This window comes from Lathamus discolor, chromosome 4 (assembly GCF_037157495.1).
Source record: "Lathamus discolor isolate bLatDis1 chromosome 4, bLatDis1.hap1, whole genome shotgun sequence".
Classification (NCBI taxonomy): Eukaryota; Metazoa; Chordata; class Aves; order Psittaciformes; family Psittacidae; genus Lathamus; species Lathamus discolor.
Genome location: NC_088887.1, coordinates 14,700,639 through 14,722,131, shown reverse-complemented (window position 1 = coordinate 14,722,131; position 21,493 = coordinate 14,700,639). Strand labels below are relative to the sequence as shown.

At 34.5% G+C, this 21,493-nt stretch overlaps 1 long non-coding RNA gene across 5 annotated transcripts in view; it reads left to right on the top strand.

Annotated features, from left to right (window-relative positions):
• The window catches only part of LOC136013078 (uncharacterized), a 37,256-nt gene extending 17,461 nt beyond the window's left edge, over window positions 1–19,795 (top strand). For 3 of the 5 annotated variants that reach the window (XR_010612134.1, XR_010612133.1, XR_010612130.1), the window contains 4 exons: window positions 1,507–6,852; window positions 13,602–13,664; window positions 15,053–15,147; window positions 18,500–19,795. This is a non-coding gene — a long non-coding RNA (uncharacterized LOC136013078). Of the gene's footprint in view, window positions 1–1,506; window positions 6,853–13,601; window positions 13,665–15,052; window positions 15,148–18,484 lie in introns of all 5 variants that reach the window. The other 2 variants (XR_010612132.1, XR_010612131.1) reach the window with 2 other exon arrangements.
• Window positions 19,796–21,493: the final 1,698 nt, after the last annotated feature.

The following is a 21,493-nucleotide window of genomic DNA, read 5'->3' as shown; positions in this document are numbered from 1 at the left end:
AGGTGAACAGAGGAACATTATCTCCAGTAAAAAAAAAATATTTTAAATACTACCATTCCAAATATACAGGAAGCATTGGTGTTGATCATAAATTTGCAAATTCTCTTGTGAAAGCTTTTTCTCTCAGGTCTCAAGGAGGGCTTCTTATACAATTTATATTATTAGTAATAAGAATGTCAAAATGAGAAGCCTAACTTGGAGATAATTTGTCTTTATTTTACCTGTCTAGAAATCCAACCAAGTGAAAATGAAATAGTTTATGGTTTTCATAATCTCGTTTATTCTATTAGATGTTACAGCAGAGAAATAAATCCTGTGATTAAGTTTTTCAGAAATAAGTCCATACTTTTAGTTAGGCACCTGCCCAAGTTTTCAAAATGCTGAGCTCCTGCTAGTTTCCATTCATCTCAGATGCATGGGTAAAATTATTTTCACCTTGTTCCAAATTCACTGAATTTCAGTATGGAACAAATCTATTTGGAAAAATGGATGGGTGATAGTTGATGAATGTGAGAAGCAGGTATATCTAAAACCTGTCTGTTGATCTAGAACTTATCTCACAATGATCTGTTCTTTGCTTACACGTAATTTTTAATACTGTTTCTAAATGAATGTTACTAATCAGTTGAATTGGAGCTCAACAGATAGGTATAAATTGCAAATATTGGCCTTAAAACTAAGTAGAATCAAGTTTATTTTGGAGGTTCTTTAAAAGAATAGAAATTGTGTAAGAGAAACTTTCTTTTTAAAAGACTTCCTTTTGCAAATGTTTTACGTTTTGGGGTTGATTTTTTTTGTTGTTGTTTGATTTTGGTTTTGACTAGATCATGAGTGGTTACAACCTGATTTAAGTTTCTTCAATGTAAATCCTCATGACCTATGTTGATTTAAACTGAAATACTCAAGTTTTTGTTATTGTTATTATTGTCTCATTAAAATACACTGTGTCATTCAGAATGGAGCAACTGCAATCAAATTCGTTTCCCCAATAACTTAGCTTAGCCACAGAACAATACTTCTTTTTGTAAGAGAAACTCTTTAAAGTGTAACAAATGGTGACATTTAGAAATGAAATTTTACTTGACATTTCTTTCTGAATTCTATTCCTTTTATTTTCATATATGGAATTATACTTTCTGACATTAACTTCTAAGGAAAAAAAATCTGGATTTGTTTTGTTCTTTTTTTCCTGTTATTTACTTTATACATAATGACTGTCATTAACAAAAACCTTTATGAGATGCCTCAAGACTTTGGTTTTGGCTTAATAGCTGGAGAAGTTGGAACTTCAAATGATCTTTGAAATTGTCATACATTTGATAAAATTAGCTGCAAATTTTTTGTAATATTAGCGATTAACATCACTGTTTCCTTAGAAATCTTAATGTATGAGAAACACCTAGATAAAACCTGTCTCAAATTATTGAACAAGCTAGAATAAAATCATTTATGAGACTCATAATGTAGTTTCTAGTTTTCATATTTTCTTATGTTTCTCTACTTTAGGTTTGACGCTGCAAGAAGAAATGCGTTCACTGGTCAAAACTGGAGTGAAATATATTATTTTTCATCCTAGTAGCTGGTGCAGTGTTGTGTTTTGGCTTTAGTTTGAGAATAATGCTGATAACACACACACCAATATTTCAGTTGTTGTTCAGTATCACGCTGCTCAAGGACTTGTCAGTCTCTCATGCTCTGCCAGTGAGGAGGGGGAATTTTTTAAATGCCTAAAAATATCTGATTTTATCCTCTTACTCTGCCTTGAAAAAAAGAAACTTTTTGAAGCATTTAATAAAAAAATAATGGGAGAAAATATCCACATAAACAATGAAACAATTGCCTTCTAAAATGAGACACTAAGTTTCAAGACTTGCCTGTTTCAGACCACTAACTCCAGCCTTTCACATCACAGCCAAAAGCGCTGCCAATGGAAGGTTAATTTGAAATTTTTGTTTTTCAAGCTCGTGTTAAAACAACCCTAAGTTGTTTTGATAGTCTGTTATGATTCTTCAGAATTCAGATATCCTGTGCTTGCAGGTTCTCCATCTTTCACTGATCTCTTACTTCCAATAGGAAATCTGAATAAATAACATATTACTTCTGTTTTATTAATATATATATTATCTGAATCCACAATTTGATTCTCTTCAGCTCTATGATATTCTGTGAAACCATCATTTGCTGCTGTTCAACTTCATGAAATGCTATAGATATAATAGCACTCACTATCCTTTTCTCGTTCATTTACTTAGATCCACCCCCGTTATCATTTAGAAAGAAAACTATGCATGTTTTTTATCATTTGTGGCTGAGCACCAGTAACCCAAATTATTATTTCCATTGTTTCACAAATACTTACTGTTGCCATTATTCTTTTTCCCTATTTGCCTATCTTGACTTGTAAACTCCTCTCACAGTAATAGATATTTCAGATAGTTTTATTACATGCCATCTCCATTTACTGTTTGCATCATCTATACAAAAACCACATATCTTTCATGCAAAAAGTAGAAACTACTTTTATAATTCAAAATCATGAGTGCAACTATAAGCCAGAGTCATCACAGACTGTGCAGACTGTGGAAAATAGTTATTTTATAGTAGCCAGTTGCCCATTATTCACAGAAGATTTACTGCAGTAAAAGAGAAGGCTCTTCTGGATAACCTTTAAAATGCTGTTTCCACAAAGGATGACTTGAATTCTTACTAAGGCTAAGTGCTCCAGCAGTGGAAAAACAAGAAAGAAGGTTTTGAACCATGGGCCTCTATGCCCATGCCACATTACCTTCCAGATACCGCCATCCGCTCTTCAATCTGTCAAATGTTACTATGGGGAATACAGGCTAATGCACTGCTAAGGATATAATGTCAAAGATTTTATTCTGTCATATACCAAAAAGAGAAATATGGTTAAAGATAACCGCTAGACACCTACCACATAGTTGGATTATGAAAGGCAAACACTGAAACATCATATAAGACTTGTATTCAATACATTCTTTCCTGCTAATACAGCTTAAGGCTGGATGGATTTATTACCAAAATGAAGTTAAATGGAGTTAAAACAATGTAAAGACAAGTTGTCTTGTTTAAACGTCAGGAATGCCTGGACATAACGATACGGGAATGAGGTCTACAGTTAAATCTTCAAAGTAGTTTTGAACATTACCCTGGGAATGACGAGTCCATGTTGTATGAAATGCAGCTTTGCAATTGAAGTTTCAAGAATGGCTATCAGGAATCTCTTTGCAGCAGCATTTGTTGAATTAGCTTCTATTGCATTTCACGGTGTATTCTAGAAAGAGAAGGACAGTTAAATCACTTCAGCAGAAGATAATGGAGGCACTGGGTCAGATTTTCAGTCCTGCTCAAGACTTGTTTTAGAGGTTAAACAAACTATATTAAAAAATCTGCTAATAGGTGGGGAGGGAGGAGGGTTTGAAACATAAAGGAAATCATTCATAGTTGCACAAAATTTCATCTTTAAATGTGTTTTTCAGCAGTCAGTAATCACAATTGTGCTTCTGGGTGGTAATAATGGGATATAGTGACTCTGTCTTCTAAGAAAATCAGGCCTGTGGAGCTGGGCATATCTCTGTGTTTCCGTGTGCTATTATAATTCCTTCTCCTCTGCCTTAGTAACATTTTAACGTGTTGGCCAGTTCCAGTAGGGGACACAGACAAAATATAACTTTATTCAAGTTTTATAAAAATATTTGGTCAAGAAAATACAGAGTGTCAGTGCTGCAAATTTGAAGAATAATAGCACTTGCTATTGCAGTATGAGACATGAGAACCCTATATAGGAGAAAGCAATTCTCAAATGCACCAAGAGCTTTAAAAGCTCTTCCCTAGCTAGGTTTACCCACCAAGGCTGTTACTCATGAGACATAAAAACAATGGAAGCAGACTTTGTTAGCCGTAATGGTTGGTAACTGCTTCTTTGCCTCTAGACTTCCAGTGGGAATCAGGTCAACTGAGTAGTGACAAGCTAATTACTGTTTGATTTCCGGATGGTTTATCTTCAGGATTTTAGCTCAATTCCCCATGGGAGGTGTTTGCATCAAGGGAAACCCAGCGCTGCAGCAGAGTCCATTGCAAGACAGAGGCTTTCACCCTGAAGAACTTCCTTTTTGAAAAAGAGATTAGAAAACTCAGCATAAATGTTGTACTGCAAGCTCTCATCCACTTCTGCTGGTAGATACATAATCTCTCTGACCTTCCTCAGGTACTAATTTGCTATAAAGGCTTAGAGTTCATAGAGAGCTAGTTTCCTTTCTTTCAAAAAGGGTATCACCACTTTAATAATAGTTTCAAGCAGGATGACAGAGCAATATAGGAAATCATGCTGTACTTTTTACTCAGTAGATTAAAGAACTTCCATGTATCTTGCTTCCCCTTATCAACAGAGGATTTTGGAATAATTTCCCTGAGTTTCAATCCGACTTTAATTTAACTTTATTAAAAAAAAAAATAATCACTGTATAGGGGTTTTGTTTTAGGTAGGTTTCAGATAATGCAGTCCAAGAATGTATTTCTGTGAGTGAATTGTGAGAGCCCCTGACTAGAGAGATCCCACTGTGAATCCCTGACAAACAGCTGACTACAGGCAACTTGACAGCCACTTTACCAGAGCAATATGAAGAGAATAGAAGCAATTTTTAGTGAGGTGACAAATCATACATTTCTGATTTAAGTTTAATACAGGAAGAGATGCAAAATGGACTCTGGTTCTTTGAAGTTATTTGCTTCAGTGTACCTTTAGAAGGTGTATTATTAGACTGTCCTAATGCAAAATGATCAGCTGAAACTAATCTCACTAATGAGGCTCATTTGTTCTTTGCTGAAGCAATAAATAGTTTTTTCAAAAAAAAAATCTTAACTAGTAGTTTAGCTACAGCCTTATAATTAATTTTCTTCTCCAGTGCTAGTAAGCATGGAAACAAACAGTAAATTTTTCATTTGTTCATCTCTTTAGAGCAACTGTTTAGCACAGATATGCTTGATTAATGGGTTTAATTTGTTCCCTTCTCCTATAGTCAATTTTCATATTACACTGGTTATCAGAGGATAGGACAATAATGTGGCCACTCTCATTGTACTGTATTCCATCAGTGTCAGGGCTGCCTTCTAGCTCCAGGTCTGCATCTTTAACCTTTGTAGTCCTGCCAAATCTTTCATCAATCTGTGTTACAGTCACCTTGGGAAGGAAAAGCAGAAGCACTCAGTCAGCACTTACAGGTAGTAAAGTGTGTCATTATTTCTTACAAAATGCTGGCAGCAGTGCACCTTTCATTTCCCACAGAAATATGATTTGTGAGATGAGCAACCCTACTGTTAAAAGAGGAAAATGTAAGTAAGTTAATAGTCTGCTGACTACTTGGATTTTATATTTATATCTCTTTGTGTATATAGTAGTGCTTGCATAAGAATGCACATACATATATGTATAAATTACGTTATTTAAGATTATTTTTTTTATATATATATGCACACTATATTTTGGTGGTTCAAAAAACTATCACTATTATGTACTTATATTTTATATGCATGGTTTAAGTAATATCATAAAAAATAAAAGAGACTTTGAATACTTCTGTGTGTTCCTTCCAGAGGAATGCATATAATCATAGAGACTTGCTAAGGTTATTGTAGGTTTTGGGCTAGAAAAGTGCTCATAATTAGAAAGTGCTATGTTTCTTCAGTTTCTGTTATAGTCAAAATGAGTTTAACCAGATTTAGTGGGAAATACATTACTTCTGTAAATGGCGCATTACATGCTTATATAATAAATCAAGTTTAAAAGATCATTAAGAACTACTGAAATAAAAATGCATTTTAGAGTGCCAGTGTAGGCATAAATCATGTACATTCTCTGAGGATGATGATGTACAACTGGGAAAAATAATTCTAGTGAACTTGTAATTTATTTTCATATTTTTTTATTCAGCGACTATATAAATGAGTATTGCATAGTGGCATCGATATTTACTTCTGTTCTCCTTATTTCAGTAGTCTAGAAAGGCTGTAAGAGGAAGTCTAAGCCAAAGAACCTTTGTAAGTAGAGAAGAACAATTACACAGGTGGAAAAAAAAAAGATATGTGGATGACTTGTGCAAAGTCCCAGAGAAGAGTGGTGACAGTCAAGTGCAAGCCTGAGATCTGCATCCTGTTCAGATGTGCAGTCCACTGGGCATACTGGCTGCCTGTGGTGCTTCTATTTAAGTACCTTCCGTCCATGTTATTTCTGACATATTCAGCTTATGAGGACTGAATAATACCACGACACACACTAGACGTTTTAATACTCTGTCATATCAGGAGGGAAAACATCTGTTACACAGTCTTTACTTTAGAAGAACATTACACTAAATCCTTCATTTGTCAATGACAATAATTGCCTGACAAGTTGTGAAATATTGATGCAAGTTTTTCTCATTCATCAGGATCACACCATTCATTTTGCCTATTTCAAAGGTAGGTCCAGATGGAGTGACAAAATGTGAGCATCAATTGCTATGTTTATTTTTTTAACTTTTCTTTAACCCGAAGAAATGTGAAATTGTGAAATGAAAATAAAAAAAATCCATGACTGGATACTTACTTGACAATTTCATTATGATCATGACATGTAAAGCCAAATGTAAATGAATTAATAAATAATAAGAACAGGGCTATATTTATTCAACACTGTCATAATTTAGGAACATTATATGATTAATATTGACCTAGGTGATAATTTTTAAAACTGTCATTCTAATTCTGTTTTTTTAATTAGTAGGCGTCCTTGTGTTTGTTCCTTTCAAGATGTTTTTTCCCACCCATTCTGTTAGAGAAGATCTGGTTTGCCAGGCAAGTTCACGATGGTCACACAGAAATACTTGGTTCTCCTCCTGATTTTGAAAATGTCTGAGCCAAATTAGTTTTGGTTTTATTTAATCAGGAATTTTACTTGTCTCAAGTAGTCAGATTACTTATTTGTAGATCATTTTTGCTCAGTGTAATATATACTTAAATGAAAGTTTCTGTGCAATTAATTTTTAATTTAGAAATTACAACATAGAATAAAACTAAGACCAGCATTTTGTCTGTTTAGTAAATTCCTATTTGTGTGAGTTTCCACAGAAAAAATCAAATCTGGAAAAACATTTTAATAGTTGTATTTTGAAGTTATAGGAATATTGTAGCTAAAAGGCTTTTAATAGTCACGAGACTGAGCAAGTGGCTGTGTGATGCTTAATGGACTACCACGGTTAAACCACACCAAATATGAAAAATACATTATGTTGAGTACGACACAGTAATTGTGGGGTGCAATAAAAATAGCTACTGTTATGAGTAAATGCCTTCAGTTCCTGTAGGAAAAAATGGAGAATAATACAGTAATTAAATTGTAATTAACCTTTTTTTCTGTCTGTACATTAAATAAGGTTGCCTTGAATCCATAGTTCTGCAACTTCCCAGGGAAGTAATGCTTTAAATGATAAGCTTTGTGATGGGAGTTTTTTGTCACGTGGCATTGTGTGTGCACATGCCTCAGAATACGTAACACCATATCTATCCAAACTGTGTCGTTAGCATGAGAGCTAACAAGCATGGAGATGACTTGGTGAAAGGTTAGGTGCTTCATTAAAACTACTTGTCAGCCATGGGAGAATTTCCAGCAATGGCGAGCTATGACAAAACCAGCTGAGTTTATATTATACTTCTGCACAATTAACTCAAGAGAAATTAGAGGCAATTTAGAGGAATAGCTGGGAGACTAGTCAAGAGGAATGCAACCCATCTATAATAAACCAAAGTGTCTCAATTTCCTGGCAATTAACATACTGTTATCTGTATAGAAATCACCTTTTTGTCAAGAGTTTAAGCCTGTCATCCTTGGTCAAAAACAGGACAAAAGCTTTTCTCAAAAGAGACAATTGAAATCAAAAACCATCCTCCCACGATCAGTAGTGTGTTCCAGAGAAACTGGAAATAACTCGAGACTGATTCTCACTTGGGATGACCGTGAACAATGTGTTCTGATGCATTCTGTACTTGCCATGTGTCCCATATCACCAGTAAACCTAAAGGTGTAATGAATGCTGGATTTCTTCTATGTGCCATAGCAGGAGGCTCCTCCGTAGAGGGGCTATTGTTCTGCTCTGGTTTTGAACTGCTGTCTGAAGGGCATAGTCTTATCTTAGTACTGTTTAAGTTCGCATGCTCAAGTGATGAAAGACCATTAAAACAGCTGAAATGAATCAAGTACAAAACCCAAAATGAACTGTTGAAACAGTAAATTTGTACTATTAGAATAAGATTACTTAAATATTCTCATCTGACACTTTGACATAGGAATTCAAAATCTTGAAGTGAATAAGCATGAGCTTGAAGTAGATCCTATTAATTTAAAGAAAGCAGGGTAGAATTCACTTTTGGTGGAAGGACAGTTGCTGCAGCTTGTATTTAAAATAGGCCAGAGAATTTACTGAGTGTTTATTTTATATGATTATTTTTTTATTGTTAAAAAAAAAAAAAAGCCAAATTATCCAAGTTCCTGCCTCAAGAAGTGCTGTGAGCTTTATTTGAAAGGAAGAACTGTAATTTTTCCACTTAGGTAAAACTTGTAGTACTACAAATTGTTTAAATTTTTCTGTGATGATTCATCAAGCTATTATGACTTACATCCTTTAATTTCATAAAAAAGAAACTTAATTTTTAAAGAACAAGTTACAGAGAGTAGGTGTTTTCAGACTACTGCAAAACACCATATTGACAATCACCATGGATGTCAGCGGAAATCTTGAAATGCAGAGGGAACAATAACATGAAAATTCAATTCTTCCAGATTACTATTTGCAGGAGAAACATGTCAATGAATGCAGAATGTAGTATTTACTTCACAGCAACTTCTAATGAATGCCCTGAAGTTGTGAAAAACTGTTGCTTAATTTTCTTTATATGCAAAGTTTGATATAGGATTTGTGTATATGGATACATATATTTGTGTATATAGGCAGTGTAACAATGTATTTTCCAATAATTTCATTTTCTAAAAGCTGATGCAAACTAAGTATTAAGTAAACCAACCTCAGACTTTCCTGAACTTTTACACTACCTGAGAACATCAAGTCCCTACCAAACAAGCAAGATTGGTCTAATGAGTGCTGATGTGGGGATTGAAAGATTTCAGTTCAGTTCTCTTCTGTACCAGTTTTTCTTCAAAAATGTCATTTAGCCTTTCGTTGATTCTCCAGACTAGAAGAACATTTTCCTTCTTCAGTATTATGTAACAGCAGTGGAGATCCAGAGGTTCTTAGCTACAGTACTGATGGTGGAATATTCATTATCAAAACTAGTTAGATTTAGTTCCTCCTTAAAAATATATCCTTATTCTCTGGGTAGCTCATCATACAAATATGTAATTTTGTTTATTTTGGTTATTTGGAATTTATTACATAAATACATATCATGGAAGTTTATAAAGTTGGTATCATATGCTATTCTGCTGCGGTTTTGCTGCTGTTAAATAACGGCACACCCGAAATATACTAGAAATAGAAATGATACATGCCATCTGGTTTCTTGAGAACACAGTGCATCAATGAGGTTTGGCTGGTTTTTGTCTTCTGATTGGAGTTTCTGATAGTGATATATTCCTGTATAGTCCTAAGTAGTGTTTCCTGGATTGTAACAAAACAGACCATTTCCCCGAGACCAGCAGAATACCCATGGAGGCTGGAATCCCCTGAAACTAGAATTGTTGGAAAGCAGCTTTTTTGCTCTATTTTTTTTCCAGAAGGGTTCCAGTCTGAGAACAGCATTTAAAGAAGATTCAGTTAAGCATTTCAGAAGGCACTGAAGAGCAAGAATGTAATGTATATACAAAATGTATACGTAAATATTCATATATATATGTATATTTGTATATACATATTATATATAAACAGCTAAACATACACATTTGTAACTGTACCCTGTGATAGTATACTATCAAAGCCTAATCACTGACTCAGTAGCATAACAACTGAAGTTACACTAGCTCCGTTTTTAGCTGTTGTACTAAGCAATGCAAATTCTCCATGAAATTCAAAGTACTTAGTTTCTCAAGCATACTAAAGCTCAGGTCTCTGCCATTCTTTTTTATCTCCTATGTAGTGTGCAAACACAGGTATGTTATCACAGTCTATGCTTCTATCTTCAATTTTCTGTGAAAATGTATCTGGAAAACTTTCTTTTTCATGCTTTTTCTAGTGTTTGTATTTAATCAAGAGGAGTGAATCTGGTGCTGTATGAGTAAAGGTTTCACGATATATTTTTATGGATAACAAAGGATTTGAGGAACTGCCATGGCTTTTTTTCATGTGCGTTTATATGCCAATACCCTTCTGACAAAAGCTGCAAAAAAGGTATTTTCCAGATGTACTTTATTTTGGTTTATTTACTTCTAACACAGAAGATAATAGTTAACATAAATGTACTGCTTTACACTGAGGTGAGAGAGATCCTGTCAAGGATTGCAGTGAAAGCGTGACTGTGCTCACAACATATCTTCAAGCAACATATCTTCCTTCTTGTGAATGGGAACAGTGACATAAAGTGTGATATGAGGCAGATTAGCTGTGTCTCGGTGTCTTCTGGCAGCACATTATGTTCATGTCATGTTCTTGAATTTCATTTACAGATAAGCTTTGTGAGTAATTGTAGCATGCATCTTAAAAGTGTAATCTACATTTGATGTATGGAACCAGAGGAAATTAGATTGAGAGAATCTTTCAAATGACTTTGTATGTTATTTAGCTTTTGAGCACATGGTTTTCCACTAACAAATCTTTTCCTCTGCTGCTTGCCTTTAAACATTTTCAGTCTCCTAATGGGCTGTTGTTTAAGGTTAAGAGGAATACATTGGTGGCCACAGAACTCGTGAATTAGGAGGTTTTCGTGGGTTTCCCCTTAATGCAATAAGTCCTAATGGTCTTGCAAGCCTGGATTGTGTTCATACATTATCCTAATGGTCTGAATTCCATTAATATTCCAACTTAAGCATCAGTGATTACTATTCAAATGATATTTAACCTAAAGGGAAGGTCTGAGTAGGTCCCACCTTTCTTCCACATATATCTGTCACATGTAAGAAGTGATTAGAAAATGGATTATATGATTTCCTTGTGAAATATGATAAGCAGAGCATTCCGTTTGGATATACTGCAGAACATCTTTTTAGGACATGTTCAGTCATTCTGTATACAAGGAAAACCACTGAAAATACTGGTCTCATGTATTAATAAAAGACTGCCCATCAGCTTGGCTGCTCTAGAATGCTAAAAGTCATGTGAAACTGTAGAAAATAACATTTGCTAGTTATATTTGATTCTGGAAGTTTCTTTCAATACTTCACGTTAAACATATTCAACGCAGATGATGACTCTTCCTGTTATGTCTTATAAATGAGTCTTCTATGGATCAAACTCTGTTCATACCTATAGATAAGTATCTCACTTTACACATGAAGTTAGTATCTTTCTCTGTCGCAGCAACATAAGAGAAATATAAAATGGTTAACATTGGTAAGATACGAAATTTCACATCATTATAAAGAACTGATAGGGAAGAGTTGTTTCGCAAGCAGCTATTTTCTCCTTTGATGCATTTGTTTTGCTTTGAGAATGAAAAGTTATCTTTGCATAAAACTTGTGGTAAAATCAAACACTGTATGTTTCCCCTCTTGTAGATAGCAAATGAACACTGTGGGTGTATTTTATTACATTATTGCTACTCTGTGCCATCTCTGTTTCACAAATGTCATTAAAACTTAAGATCAGTCATAATATATTTAAGATTAAGCATAAAGAGAAGTTGTGTGTATAGATTCCTCACGCTCAAGCGGCAGACTAGCCCCTCTGGAATGTATGAGTGTTTGCTAACAAATTCACTTTGCTGGCAATTATCACTGTAGCCAACTAGCCCCACATTCACTTCTTGGCTGCTCTTCAAAGTAAAATGGTTTCTCAGAAAAATTACTTTGGTGACATAGACTTGCAGGAGCTACCTCTTTTCTAGTGATATTTTAGTGACTGCTGACTGGTTTTGTCACAACGCAATGCTTGTATACCTGTAATGCCTGCGGACTTCAACAGAAGACAGAGGCTGTGAGAGAGAACACATTTTATTTACCTTGAAGCTGGTTTTTGAGCCATGCTCTGATACATAACACTCAAGTCATCAGATGAAACTGAAACAAGAACTTTTGTTTCAAAGACCCCTGAAGGTGTCCTTCCAAGGATTTTTCAGATAAACCAATGCTACGCCAGATGCTTTGTCCCAAAACCCACTGGGAGGACTTCACAAGGACTGATAAAATGGGTTCTTTCTCTGAGACTGCTTTAGTGATTCAATTTGAGGTGCACAAAGGTGTACACTTTTATGTAAAGTCACTTAAAGAAAGCATTTTCTGTAAGGCCACTTTCAAGGGACTGTAGTTGACAGAAGCTCATTTGTTTGGACCCAAAGACACACATATATATAAATTTATCATTAACGTCTCTGGATGTCTTCAATTTGATAAGTATACTCTAGGTTTTCTGTTGCAAAACACCTTTCATGGTATGCTTCCTTTTCTGAGGACTCTAACTTTGTCCTCCTTAGGTGGCCAGTCCCTGCTCAGTCTTATGCATCCTAGTAAAATTTAGTGGTCTTTGCCCCAGTAAGGTGTACCTGCAGCTTGACAGCAAAAGGGAGAAGATACACAGCGATAATACAGGAAAATAAAAGTACACAGTGTTTATATCTGACATTTTTCATTTGCATCCATCCTGCAGCACAGATCTTGTATTCCCCCTGTACCACATTCCACTAAGCATGACATAACATCTTTTAATTCTTTGATTAAAAAACATGCATTCATAGCTGTATGTTTTCTAAATCCCATCAATGTAAGTTATTCCTCAGTGAGTGCTATAAAGTATTTTTTGTTATTCTCTTGAAGATAATGAAAAATGCATGAGAAATTATCTAAAAATACACTTAAATATTTTTAATTAATGTCTGATTAAAAACAATACAGGAGAAATCTTTGCTATAAAGGTATTTTTGATTAATCTTTTATCAATTGTGAAGATTTTCTTTCATAAATAAGCCAGTTTCCAAGAGTCAGTATGTTCTACAGTAACTGTGAAGGGCCAAAGCCAGCAAATTCTTTACATTCCTGCGTGTGGATTCCATTGTTTAGCAGAGCATCTTGTTCTGTGCTGGTGAATTGTAAGAAAACCTGAGCATCTTTCTGGTCCAAAGATGTACTAAAACTTACAAAAAAAAAAACAAATGAAAACAAACCCCATCATTCCCACTCCACCCACTCCCTCCACCACCCAAAAATTAAAAAGACTTCATTTCTAAAGGAATTTTCTTTAAGAAAAGGTAAAAATCATAATTTAGAGGAATTTTGTGAGTCAAAATGAGGAAGATGTGAAGCTTGAATCAGTATCTTCTGTACCCAAATCAGATTCCTGCCTGTTAGCTACAAATTCTCTTTTAGTGTCTGTGATACAACTTTTATATTAAATAAAACTTTTCTCTCTTGGGCATAAAGTTATCGTTGACCACAATTTTTCTTCCAGATCTCACTATGCTGAAGACATCAATCTGCAGCCTGCATGGTTTATCGTTTCTCCCTGCTGAAGGTCAGTGTCCTTATGAGCTAATAACCTAATTGAAACTCTTTCAAGCTCAGGCCAGGCCAAAATGCTTTAGATTAGTAAATATATTCTATTTCAGCTTAACTTCAATCATTTTGAACAAAATAATTTTGGAAGGATAAGGGCAATCAGCTGAGTAGGAGGTTGGGAGGGGTTGATAATGAGTAAGGAAATGGTAATACTTGACAATGGCAATGCCTTCACCTGTGAATTTATAGTCATGCTCTGGAAAGAAGCCAAGTATTCTACATGGTGCAATACCACTTCAAGTACCAGGAGGAGTGTCTCACTAGTGTGTTGTCCTTTTGTGTTTGCTTTAAACTAGTTTCTAGAGAGCCTGTCTTTACTCTCCCAGCTGGACCACAAAATACTGAGAAATCACTGCCACATGCTTATTTACACCCTGTGGCATGAGGGAAATCCTCTTATAATGTGGTTTATCAAGCTGTATAGCTGTTCTACAATGGAAAATTCCCTTTGCTTTAGCAATATATTTCTCCAATAAACATTGTCAGGAATTTTAATTAAAGAACTTGGATCATTAGTCAACAGGTGTGGAATCTTTAGTAAATTACTTTATTATCGCTTACGTGGACTTAGGAGACAGTGAGAACACCTAATGACAATTACAGAATCATAGAATGGTTTCGGTTGGAAGGGACCTTAAAGATCATTTAGTTCCAGTCCCTCTGCCACAGTCAGGGAAGCCCTCCACTAGACCAGGTTGCTCAATGACCTATCCAGCCTGGCCTTGAACACTGCCAGAGATGGAAAACCTTCCAGGAAGAGACAGTTTGTGCTCAATATTTGTGTGGTGTAAATAATAACTATAAAACAGGAAAGAAGTTTTACTTTTAGACATATATTTTAAAGCTGAAATAAACAGACTGAAGTGTTATTTCTCTTGTTAAATTTTTCACTAAAAAGACCAAGGGAAACAGTTCCCCTAGGTGTCAGTAGTATCAGGTAGCTCATATATATGAAGGTGAATGAAATTAATAAATACATTTCTGACAGGAAAAAAATATTATGGAAAAACAAGAAACAACATCCTTTAAAACATTTCTGCTCAAAGAACTGTATACCTTACACTGTTCTGCACAGATGTGTCCATCTATATGGATCATTCTGTATTGTAAATCCAATATGTGGCCTAAAGCCACACTTCTTAACATTTTTTGTGATCCTTATAACACCTTGAGAATGTTAAACAAATTGCGTTAAAAAAAATTCTGCCTATTTCCTTTTATTGAAGGGAGACAAGGACTTAATGCAATATTTGTTTTATAAGTATGTTCATTACAAATAATCACACATAACCTTGCGGTTATTGTTTTGGGAACCATAAATCTTTATCTTTTCACTCATTTAAGGGCTGATGCAATACCCGTGGAAGTCAATGGAAGGTTATCAAGACTTACAGGCATAATTTACCACAGCTGAACGTCTGCTTTGTCTTCAGAGATATGTAAGTAATCAATCATGCTTGAGTTTTATAATATGTTTTATACTACTAAGTGTACATTAGTAATAATTAAGTATAGACGAGACAATTTTTTCTTTTACAATCATATCAACATTTCTTTTTAAACTTCGATGTAATAATTTGACCTGCATTTGTTGGATGGTATGAAGAAAGGCTCTTCTGTGTTTTTTTTAAATTATTGCATTAAAATAATTATGTAAAGTATTATGATACAGGAGAAGCATAATACATGATGTATGTTAAGATTTATATGAAAAGGACAACAATTACTACTGGAGAATTGTAACTATTTTTTTACAATATTTTCTGATAAAAAGTTATTTCCTTCATGCCTCTTAAATAATGAAGAGTTTTTCTGTAAATAAATGAAAGCATTGAGAGAGGAAATCACACAGACATTGGGTTATTTAACAAAAATCTTCACTATGAATCCTGAGTAATCTTGTGATTTCATTATTTCAAAACAATTCAGGACTATGAGATTTGCAGATTCCTTTTTGCAGTGTAAGTAAGTTGCTGAGAAGAAAAAACTGGCAAGACCATTTATAAATCTAAATGTATTTAAAGAGTGAATCTTTGTGATTCAACTTGTTAGAGGTAAAGATGACAACATATATATAAACAGACTTTAGCCCTGCTATTGTAGGCTTTTATTGGGAATTATGTATAACTGTATTTCAGAAATGTTCATTTTGTGGCTAACATAATGATCCAGATTTCCCTGTCTAATATTCCAGTCCATCTGGTAGAGAAGTTACTGACTCCTATTAAACTGAATGAGATTTGCAGAATAAGTTATCAAATCGCAAAAATGACCAGACAGAATTTTAAGCCAAAATGCAAAATAGATTAGCCATTTTTATTTTTATTTTTTTTCCAAAAAATAAATAAATAAGACTAGCAATTGACTGGTTATATTATTGCTTTAATCTACTAAACTAACACATTTGTGTGAATTTAGAGATTTTGGATCAATTATAGATCAGGCTCTTTGCAGTCAAGAGAGCAAAAATCTGGTAGCATAGGATAGGGACAAACCTGATTATATACAGGTAATATCTATTCCTCTGCAAATGGGCCTCAAATCTTACTTACCACACTCTCCTGTAGCATTCCAAATGTATGCCAAATTCTGTTGTGCTAATTTTATGACTACTGTAAAGCGAATCTCTTAAGTCATTATCTTATATAAATAAAATGCTCAGATGAATTCCTCTTTCCCTTTACTCATGAATTCCACTGATTTTCTGTAAATCTCAGAAACATCCTCATGAAGCGCAGTAGGTGAACATTTGGCAGAAAATACACACCAAGAGTTGCCGCAGTCATGCTTCAGAATAGACAAAGGGGGAAAAAATCATATTCGAAGACAGATAGCAAAATTATCCTGCAGCAGTAGATCTCTGAAAGAGTGACAGACTCAAAAAGTGGTGGACCCCGTTTATTTTATTTCACTTTGTTTGTCACAGTGTAGCACAGATGCCCATAACTACATATCATTTGGAGCAAGAACTAACGAGCCTGATAACAATAGCTGAGTAGGACCCTCAAAATGCTAATAAAAGTTCGTGGGGAGGGGATGGGAAAAGACAGGGTAAGAATTTGTCTGGTGGCTTTTTCTACCAAAATACTATTTGGAACATATGGCTGAAAGGTGAGCAATTTTTTTAATATTACATTGTTGAAATATGCCATGTATTTCTTTTTTGTGTCATGATTAAGCTCAAAAATACCCTGGGTGTTTTTTTTTCTTTTAATAAATGTATTTGGGGCTATATGCAGAAGCTTTTACAAGACCTGATATATATGCAACACTTTCTGTAAAGAAGGAACAAGTGCATATGATTTTTTTCATTATCTCTATAAAGAGGTACTCCGTGTTTTGTTTTTTTTTTTTACTCAGTCAATCAAAATGAGAGAAAAGAACCTAACTTAGTGACCTAACAGGCAATGCAGGAATAGTTGTATATACATTGGTATAAACAATATGCAAAGATTGGATCTACAAAATACAACCAATCAAAGCCCCACACTGAGCTAAAATTCTTGTGTATCTGTAAGAAAAAAAAGGTCAAGAATTGATGTGAGCTACATCAGTCTCTCAAGTCACTCTATTCTTTTCTTAAATTTCCCTATTATAGTAGGTAGTGACTAGAAGTGGTACTATATAATTCAATTAGATTGAAGGTAAGCTTGTGGATGAGAGAACTGCCTGGATTAACATCACTTGAAAATAATAGAAGCCAGATTTCTCATAAATTAAGTATCTTCAGGGCGCCGGTTCTTCCATCTCTTATCTGATCTGAAGTCAAAGAAATCAATGGAAAGATTCACTTTTGTTCTGTAGGTTTTGTTCAGGCTCCAGTTAAATAGATATTTTCCTATTAGAAATTGAACTTCTTCCTTAAATACAACAAAAATTCTGCTTTGATCTGTTGGGATTTGATTCTCCCACCCTTCCACCCTTCAGTTATAAACTATTATGCAAGCAGTTTTTATACAGATGTAAAATTTGTCCTCGCTCTTTTTCAGTAGGTGTTAGTATCAGCACCCTGGGAATGCTATTTGCTCTTTTGTGTCACCTTCTAATTGACAAGTTCAAACCCTTTTTAAACTTTAAATTGCAGGAAAAAAAAAATGCAAAGCAGAGAAAAGAAGCACAACTTCACTTTGAACCAATGTTATGCAGCAGTTATTTAACTGAGGATAAAAAAAGGCATTGAAGTAGAATACCATATCCAGCTTGAAACTTGGCTGTGAGAGAGTTTTGGGGTAGAAAGACTGCAAGGATGAAGTTTAGGGGTAAGAAAGGCCACGAGGCTGAGAACCTAAACAAGAAATAAGGGGTTTATATGCTTCCATTTTGGGATCTCTGAGGTATGTTAAAATAAATTGACTTTTAGAAGACAGACAAGTAGAATCTTCTGAAAGAAATCATGTCTCATTATGTTTTTCATATAAAGTATGGAAAATGAAGGCATCCAGAATTAATAACTACATGTGAATATGTTTATCAGTGTCCTTGCTTGGATGAAAAGCCATATGGTATGACTCAGGTGAGGTGGCAGACTTCAGACCCTTTGAAAAGAACTATAGGCATGAAAAAGTTATGCAGAGACTTTAAAAGAAAGATAAACACTTTAAAATGGAAATCTGTGAACAGCTCAATAATTTTACAAATTGTGTAATCTCAAGTACTGTCATAGCTCCTTCAAAAGTTATGTCCTCATTTTTTCCCCCGAACCTGTCTAGAACAAAAGGTCAGTGCTAGAACAGGGATGTCTATGAACTCGGTGCATACTTTCTCTATCATTAACAGAATTTTCCATTCTAGGTACCAACACATTCCAGATTCTTTGATTTGAAGATCCCTCAGAGTGATTCCTCCAATCATAGCCATTTTTAGAATACTCTGGTATTTCAGCTGATAGCTGCTATCTGGATGGAAGCCTGAAGTTTGCAACAGTATGCTAATACACCAATTAGAGAAATGTCCTGATTACTTACAGCTTCCATACATGTTGTCTAAACAGAACAAATAAATACGTACTTCCATTATGAATAAATATTTCTGATTTAGAGAAGGGTGGCCAGTCCTGTAAACCTATATTTAGGGAATACATTTGTAGCAAGATAGAGCTTGTTACAGAAACTTACTGATTAAGTAAAAAGTTTCAAAAGTGATGGATTCAAGCATGGTTTAGATGTTTGGGTGGGGGGTTGTATGACTTTCACTTCAGAGTTATCAGCTAAGTATTTGAATTTTAGCTTTGAAAATTGTAAACAAGAATAGCATTGAAAAATAATAGCCATAATATGGGCAGTTTTCAAACCATGGTACAATGGAAATTTCGTCTGTAAAATGAAAATTACTTCCACGTGTGTGAGGAGAGAAATTCTAGTTTATGGAAGTATAACTGAATGATATTTACACAGCCCAGCCAAATCCAAAAATAGTTATGAAGCTGCAGAGGATTGTGTGCAGTGTCATCTTTTTGCTAGTGTACCAATTTGCTAGTGTATCAATCACACAATTTAGGTTTGTGTAGTTAGATATATGAAACCAACCTTTAGCACTGGGGTAGCTTTCCCCCCAACTAGGCAAACTGCTGATGCAAGTTCTTTCCCCTCTTCCATACAAAGAAAAGACGCTATAGGAGACAAAACTGTGTTTCATTGTTAATGTATATATGCTATGTTTGTAGGGGGTTTAATTTTCCTTGCAAAGGAATTTTCTGTGAATATTTCTATCATTGTCAAAGGCAACAATAACATAAAATTAAGCCAGGGAACGTGCATGATTTGATTTTAACCACGCAAGTATAACTTCAGTAAATAACAATTATCTACTTTAATATACTGTATTATACAAACTTTACATTTTTGTGACAGTCTCATATAGCAGTATTACAGCTCTGTGCATGTGCATCATTTGTGTATATAAAATAAATAAAATTTAGAGGGAGATTTTGTACATGTACATACACATACTTGTTTTATTAGTGGCAATGTTGTGATGTATTATAGATATCTATCTTCTATTTTTACGGAAAGTGCACTTTCAGCTTCTAAATCTTAAATTAAACTGCAGTGGACTAATAAAAAAAGAAATAAAGTCTACTGAAATAAATTGCCTCTGAAATAGATTTAAACTTTGTAAGAATTATCAGCCTCTTGTATCTAGTGGGGAAGGCAAAATATGAGGGAACTATTAAATTCATATCTCAGCGATTACAAAACAGTATTTCTGTATCTGTGGTACATGAGAATACAGCTCTCTGAGATGTCTGTAAAACCAAGGAATCTGTAATGAGAACTAAGGGAGTTAGCAAACAGATTTAGTACAAGATTGCTTACCAGAGGGGCTGAAAGGTTCACAGTTAATCACCCACATGTATTCCCCCAAGTCATCTTGTAAGTGAGTGCTCTCCATTGGAACTTAGGCTGCCAGAAGCTGGTCTTCAGGAGATGTAACAAATAAAATCAGTATATATCATGTGTAGTTTGAAAGTCCGTAGAAACATATGAAGAGAAGAGCAGAAATGGAGAAAATTATGTAGAGTGATAATCTCTAAGTAAGCAGGTTACACTTCAAGGAGGAAATCAGTGCAAAATAATGAAAAAAAAATAAAAAAAAATATTCACTTTTAAGGAGTATCAAGTTTATTTAGAAAATGGACATTTCAAATGAAAAATAGACACAAATAATTTCTATGTGAACAATCTGTTAGAGATAAGAATGGCCTTTGAAAACTGAAAGACCAAATTTCTGAAGGACTAGAATACAAACCTTTGGATTCTGATGAGACATACAGACAAAATTCAACATCCTAAAAGACAGTATTAAAGTAAGCAACTCTCAGAACTGAGTTTATATCCTCATCACAATCTAGCCCAGTTTGCCACTCCACCTCTGCCTATATTGCTGACTCTGAACTTGGCTGGTAGCCTTTTAGTCCAACTGGTACTTAATGAGGAAAAGAAGACATGGGCAAACCTTAGATAATGTTTAATCACACATTAATGACATATAATAGACATTTGAAAATTTTTTCAATATCCAAAACTTTTTATATGCCTGTAATTTCTCAGAATAACAGCAAGCTGAGCTACAAATGCAGCTTTCAACACAAAATGGTGTTGAAATGTATCAGAGCCCTGTGTGCAAATTCAGATTATAGAGCCCTTGAATGATACAGTGATTTTGGCCCTATGCAGAAAAAGTAACCTGCCAATTCATCCTTCTCCTATGTCTCAATTAACCAAGATGGCAAACAGTATATAATAGAAGCAATCATCGTGTCCTTTTGTTGGTTATGATGGGAATGGCATTTGTCTTTTTTCTATGTATATAAATATTCAACATGTGCTTTGCCTGAGTCATGCTGTAATGAAATAAAGTAGCAAAACTGAGGCTTAGAGCCTTCATGCCATAATCCAGGTTTTTAACAGCTGAAATACTTGTAAAGCAGTCATCTGCTTTTCAGTAGGTGGTTTCTGTTGCTGAGAAAAAAATATCTCTCCTTTTGATCATAATACCTGTTACCTTTTACATGTTCCTTTCATATAAAGAAAATAAAAAGAAAAATCCAAACCTCTTGAAATTCACACAGTGGAAAGGCAGTAGTATGCCAATTTTCAGGCATATTTAACAAGGAGCATATAAAATCCTCCTGTAGATTGTGCATTGGCAATAGCATTTGCAATTCCTATTCTTCCATCATTATCTTTGTTGGAAGTGTAAGTGTTTCAAATAGTTACCATAATTAATTCAACAGTGTTAAATACTATAAACATATAAACATTTGTAAATATTATAGTAAGTTAT